The sequence below is a fragment of the Pteropus medius genome, unplaced genomic scaffold (assembly GCF_902729225.1).
Source record: "Pteropus medius unplaced genomic scaffold, Ma_sr-lr_union100, whole genome shotgun sequence".
Lineage (NCBI taxonomy): Eukaryota > Metazoa > Chordata > Mammalia > Chiroptera > Pteropodidae > Pteropus > Pteropus medius.
Window position 1 is genome coordinate 2,046,412 of NW_024353905.1, and position 6,785 is coordinate 2,053,196.

Here is a 6,785-nt window from a genome sequence, read left to right on the forward strand (position 1 = left end):
AAAAAAAAAAAGTGTTGACGAGGATGCAGTGAAAAGGGAACCCTCATACATTGTTGGTGGGATTTCAAATTGGTACAGCCACTATAGAAAACAGTCTAGAGATTTCTCAAAAAATTAAAAATGGATATGCCTTTTGACTCAATGATTGCACTTCCGGGTATTTACCGAAAGAAAACCAAAACAATAATTCATAAAGATCTATGCACTCCAATATTCATGGCAGCTCAATTTACAATAGCCAAGATATGGAAGCAACCTAAATGCCCATCAACAGATGATCGGATAAAGAAGTTATGGTTCATATATACAATGGAATATTACTCAGCCATTAAAAAAAATGAAGTCCTGTGTATGGCCATGCTACCCTGAACAAGCCTGATCCCGTCTGATCTCAGAAGCTAAGCAAGGTCAGGCCTGGTTAGTACTTGGATGGGAGACCACCTAGGAAGACCAGGCGATGTAGGGATAAAAAATAAAAAATAAGGGATTGTAAGCTGACAAGGTCCTTGCAATCTGTGAGGTCAAGGTCCTTGCATTCTGTAAGGATTGCCTCATTTAAAACAAACAAACAAAAAAATGAAATCCTACCATTTGCAATGACATGGATGGACCTAGAGGTTATTATGCTGAGTGAAATAAGTCAGAGAAAGATAAACACCACATGGTTTCACTTTCATGCAGAATCTAAGGAATCAAAAGAACAAACTATTCAAAAACTAACTCACAAGTATAGAGGACAATTTATTGAGAGAAAGAAGGGATGGGGGTGTTGGGAGCTGGGAAAATGGGGTGAAGGTTTAAAGAAGTACAAATTAGTAGTTGATAGATGGCCACAGTGATGGGGTACACAGCATAGGGAAATAATTAGCATTAATATATTGGCTAGGTGAAAAACCAGAGGCGAGAAGGAGCAATTAGGGGTTACATTTTATAAACTATATAAATGTCTAACCAATGTACTCTATATTTGAAACTAATAAAATAAAATTAAAATATATTTTTAAAAATTTGTTGAATACATGAATTGATGTTTGCCTTAATAAAAGTAAATATTACCACTTTTTTTAAAATACAGGCATAAAAATATAGCAATTGTACACATGTTAAAAAATTTAGCATCATTGTCAATACATATCAATCCTTCTCCAAATAACATTTTTACTCATCAATTTTAGATATTAAAATTAGAAATTTTCATGTCAATTTTGTTGAGTGCTCTTATGCTTGGCGCTAAGTACAGAAACCAAAACAGTATTGTTCACCACCTACCTAATATTTTAAAGATGTTGAATAAAAGTATGTATCACATTTTAAAAAATCCCATTGGCATTTTTTAAAGAAATAGGAAAAAAAAATTCATTAGATTTGTATGGAAGCGCAAAAGACCCTAAACCACCAAAGCCATCCTGAGAAAAAAGTATAAGGCTGGAGGCATCTCTCTGCCCAACTTCATATTATGCCACAAAGCGACAATAATCAAAACAGCATGATATTGGCAGAAATACAGACACAGAGACCAGTGGAACAGAATCAATAGTCCAGAAGTAAATCCATGTTTATATGGTAAAGAATTTTCAACAAAAGAGCCAAAAACATACAGTGAAGAATGGAAAGTCTCTTCAATAAATGGTGCTGGGAAAACTGGAAAGCCACCTGCAAAAGAATGAAACCAGACCATTGTCTATCACCACACATCAAAATTAAGTCGAAATGGATTAAGGACCTGAATATAAGACCTGAAACAATAAATCGCATAGAAGGAAACATAGGGACTAAATTCATGGACCTTGGACTTAAAGAGGATTTTATGAATTTGACCTCAAAGGCAAAGGAAGTCAAAGCAAAAATAAATGAATGGGACTACATCAAAGCTTCTGCACAGCAAAAGAAACATCGACAAGGTAAAGAGATAACCATCTGAAAGAGAAAAGCTATTTGCAAGGAACTCTCCGGTAAGGACCTAATATCCAAAATATACAAAGAACTCATACAACTCAATAACAACAACAACAACAAAAATCTAACAATTCAATCAAACACTGGGCAGAGGACCTGAACAGACACTTCCTCCAAGAAGACATACAAATGGCCAACCAACATATGAAAGGATGCTCATCATTGCTAGCTGTTAGGGAAATGGATGCAAATCAAAACCACAATGAGATACCACCTCATACCTGTTAAAATAGCTGTTATCAATATGACATGTAAAAACATATGTTGGAGAGGATGCGGAGGAAAAGGAACCCTCATACACTGTTGGTGGGACTGAAAATTGGTACAGCCACCATGGAAAACAGTAAGGAGGGTCCTCAAAATGGTAGAATTGATCTACCATATGATCCAGCAATCCCTCTACTGGGTATTTACCCCGCAGACTTGAAAACATATATCAAAAAAGTTTTTTGCACATTGATGTTCATAGCAGCATTATTCTCGGTGGCCAGGACATGGAAGCTACCAAAATGTCCTATGATAGATGATTAGCTAAAGAACCTGTGGTATATACAAGTGAATATTACTCAGCCATAAGAAGAGATGAAATACTGCTATTTGCAACAACATGGATAGATATTGAGATAATCATGCTAAGCAAAATAAGTCTGACAGAAAAAAGTTAAAACCACATGATATCACTTATATGTGGGATATAAATCTAAAAGCAACAAATAGGACAAACAAAGAGACTCATGGACATGGACAATAGACTCATGGTTACCAGAGGGTAGGGATGTGGGGTGACGTAGATGGGGTAAAAAGGGTCAAATATGTGGTGACACGAAGAAATCTAACTATGGGTGGTGAACACACAATTCAATATGTATGCCTTACTGTTGAACTGTACACCTGAAACCTACTGGATTTTGTTAACCAATATCACCGTAATAAGAATAAATTTTAAAAAATAAATAAAATGAATAATGTAGTTGTTTTTATTAATGTTAGCATTGCACATCTTCATCCTTTTACTTTTAATCTATATGTGTCTTTATATTTAAAGTGTGTCTTGTACATAATAATGGAGTTCAGGACATACTACCCCAAAATGTGGCACCTTGACATATTGAATATTTTAACTTGAAAGAATATGAGAAAACAACAAAAGCAAGAAAGTCACTCTGACTTCCCTTCCACCTTCTTCCCATAAAGAGGTCATAAATCTCTACTGTGAGTGGTGCCCTACCTGTACCCAGAGGAAAGGGGCATCCTTATCTCTGAGGACAAAGAGATGGCAAGAAGAATGCTAACAAACAGTACTTCCTAAGTTTCCCCAGTTTTACCTCACTTATATTCCTCAACCTGTCATATTTCTACATGACTGTACATTCTTCATCAAAGCTTGCATAAAAATACACAGGTCTGTTCCTTTGGGTCTTCATTTCCTTATGAAGGCTCCTGCGTCACAATTGACTTATATTTTTTAAATTACATGCTTTTTTCCTGTTAATCCATTTTTGTCAGTTTAGCTTTTAGATCCAGCCAAAATTGCCAAAATGGTCAAGGAAAATTTTTCCTCCCACACAACAACATGTATTTGGATCTTGTCTTTTGATCCACTCTGAAATTTAAAATGATCATTGATATATTTGAATTAAGATCTATCATAATTTTTAGTTTCTATTTATTTCCCTTGTTCCTTTTTTCTATTTTTGTCTTCCAGTACTTCTGTCTTTTGTGGTTTTAATTCATTCCATTTTTTCTCTCTTCTCTGAATATTAGTTTACTTCTTTTAAAATTAATTTTAGTGGTTTCCATAAAGTATGCAACATGCACTTAAAATTAACCCAAGTTTGCTTTTAAATAATATTATACTACTTCATCTTATAATAAGTATATTATAAGATGGTGCAAGTACCTTATAATAACAAAATAATCCCAATTTTCCCTGCTATCCTTTATATAATTGCCATTATTTACCTTATATATAAGCTATAATCATCAAATATATTGCTTCTGTTATTATTTTAAACAAACTGTTATCTATTAAATCAATAAGAAAGAAAAAAATAAATTTTCACTTATTCCTTCTCTAATGCTCTTCCTTTTTTCATCTAGATCTGAATTCATGACCTATATCATTTTCCTTTTCTCCGAAGATCATTTAACATATTTTGTAATACAGATCTACTGCCCACAAATTCCCTCAATTTTTATTTGCCTTAAAAGTCTTTATTTCTCCTTAATTTTTAAAGGATAATTTTGTAGAGTACAGAGTTCTAGGTTGGTACTTTTTTTCTCTTAATATTTTAAATATTTCACTCCTCATGGCTTCTGAGGAAATGTAAGCTGTAATATTTATCTTTGTCCCTCTATAGATAAGGTGTTGGTTTTTCTCCCTGGCTTCTTTCAAGATTTTTTCTTTATCTTTGATGTTCTGTAATTTGAAATGATATGCTTAGGTGTAGTTTTTTCTTTTTATTATTGATTAATATAATCAAATACGTTTCCAGTGTATTATATAAAATAATTTCTCCTGAGGGCAGACCTTGTTAAGAAAAAAAGAAAATGTGGTTTATTTCAAAATGGTTACTTTTCCCCTTCTGCTGCCAGTACCTGTTGTTAGTATGGAGTGGCAACTTCTAAGCTCCTTAAATGCTGGGCAGGAAACTGTAAGTCTCTCCATTAGACTGTTATTCATTAAATACGTAAGTCTAATTAACTGGAAGATCATTTCCTGATATTTCAAGCAAATTGGTAGGAATGAGGAGGGAAAAGCTGCCAGCAGAATGTAGGAATAAGCTCATGGGATTCTGGTTAGTAGCAGTGATAGCTATGGGAACAGATAAAGGAGGGAAGGGTGGGAAGTTAAGAAGGACAAATTGGGAACTGGAGGCCCACAGATGTGGCTGAAGATAAAGGTGACAAAAATGAATTTAAAGAATAAAAAGAAACATATCTTATTGGATCTTAGGGATCTATACTACTTTGTCTTGCTGAGATGGATGATTTTAAAAATATTGTATGCTAGCTATGTTTTAATAAAAACCTTAAAAAAGAAAAAGAAAAAAATATGGGGTAGGATCTGGACAAAGAGAATACTGATGCGTGTGTATGTTTATGTGTATATGAATGTAGTGGAGCTACGTGTTAGAAGCACTGATAGGCAGTGGGATCTGAAAGAGAAGGTTGTTTGTATCTCTAGTGTCCAACAAAGTTTCCGGCTGCCCAATAAATCTTTGTTGGATGAATACACAAATAACTGTAGAGCTTTCTGAAAAGAACCTATATAAAAAAGTTTAAAAAATTAATTTGAAAAAAATAAAAAGCAACCTTCATCTCTTATCTATGTAAGATTCTTTAATGAAAATGCAAATATAAACAGTCAGGGATACCTGAGTGGAAACCAGAATCTTAACCTCTAGACCATATAGGAATGCATTATGCTAACAGTCTTATTCATCATTCTTTGGAATTAATTCTTAATTTGCTTTAGTTCCTCAATATTTCTCAAATATCTTCGTTCCACTCCCATCCTCCTACTCTTATTCCTCCTCTTTCCTCTTCTCCTTTCTCCTACCTTTCCTCTTCCCATTCCTCCCTTTCTTCCTCTGTTCCTCATGAACCTTAATGGAAGCAGTGAGAGAGGGTAGAGAAACGTGATGATTTGAAGAAGCGGAGGGGAGATCAGCAACAAGGAGACAGTGAATTGTTGTAAAAGAGTGGTTTAAGGGAACAATTTGGCTGGCGAAGGCTGGTGGTTTTGGGGGTTAGAAGATATGTTTGAAAGCTGCCTTTACATAACAAGCACATATTACTCACATTGAATGTTTTTTGGGGGGGTAAGATGACCGATGAAATTTATTCCACTCACTCCCAACTCCTTTGGAACTACCACTATAGGAAAATCACTTAGGAGGCTATTTTAATTACGTAGGCTAGATATTCTAACAGCTGGAACAAAAAACAGCAACAGTAAGAATAGGAAGGAGCAGACAGATTGTAGAAAAGGACTAATGAGAACTGCAGGACCCTCAGCACATAACTCTGTCTAAACCACTGCACTAAGAGACTTGTCATGCTCCTAGGATGACCCCCGGCTCCCCATTGGTTCCAACCCCCATCAAAATGTTTGTCTGAGAAAGCTCAACACTGCAAGAATTTACTATTTTTTCTAATCTGATGGTAGGGTTCTGACCTACTTTTATCAGAGGATTTGGTTAAAAAAAAGCGGGGGGCTTACAATTGTGAATATGTATCTTTTACAACTCAGAAGTCTTTCTAAAGGACCTGAGAGTCATTTCTTTAAAATGTAATAATCAAGAACACTAGGGCCTCTGTCTCCTAGTATTTGTGAGAAGACAGACCCTTAACTTTGATAACTGCCAGCTAGCACACACAGTTGGCTTAAATGCATTTACACTGACCAACCTTTTGTAATTTTTCACTTCTCTGACTCTACTGAGCCCTAGCTCTCCCCCTCCCTCATTGTCCCTTTAAAATGCCCAGTTACCTCTGTACAAATTCGAATGGAACTCAGCTTTTTCCCCTACTGTCAATAGTTATTAAATAAAATTTGTTTCAATGCTTTAACTCAGGCAGTGTTTATCTTTGACATTAATCATGACTTAATCTCATTGTCTTGTATGGAGGGTAATGCATCTAAAGTGACTTCCTGGTTTGAGACTCAGGATCCTTCACCACTCTGGGGAAACTAGAACAGGAGTTGTTTTGCAGACATCTGATGAGGAAGAGGAAGGTGATTATGGAGTGATAGGGCTAAGAAAGCCCGTGATCAGAAAAGAATAAATTTTTCTTGAGGCATGGCAGTTGTGCTGAGAAGGGAT

At 35.2% G+C, this 6,785-nt stretch overlaps 1 pseudogene; it reads left to right on the forward strand.

Moving 5' to 3' along the window:
• Positions 1-347: 347 nt before the first annotated feature.
• LOC120593583 (uncharacterized) lies at positions 348-466 on the forward strand (annotated as a pseudogene).
• The last annotated feature ends 6,319 nt before the right edge of the window (positions 467-6,785 follow it).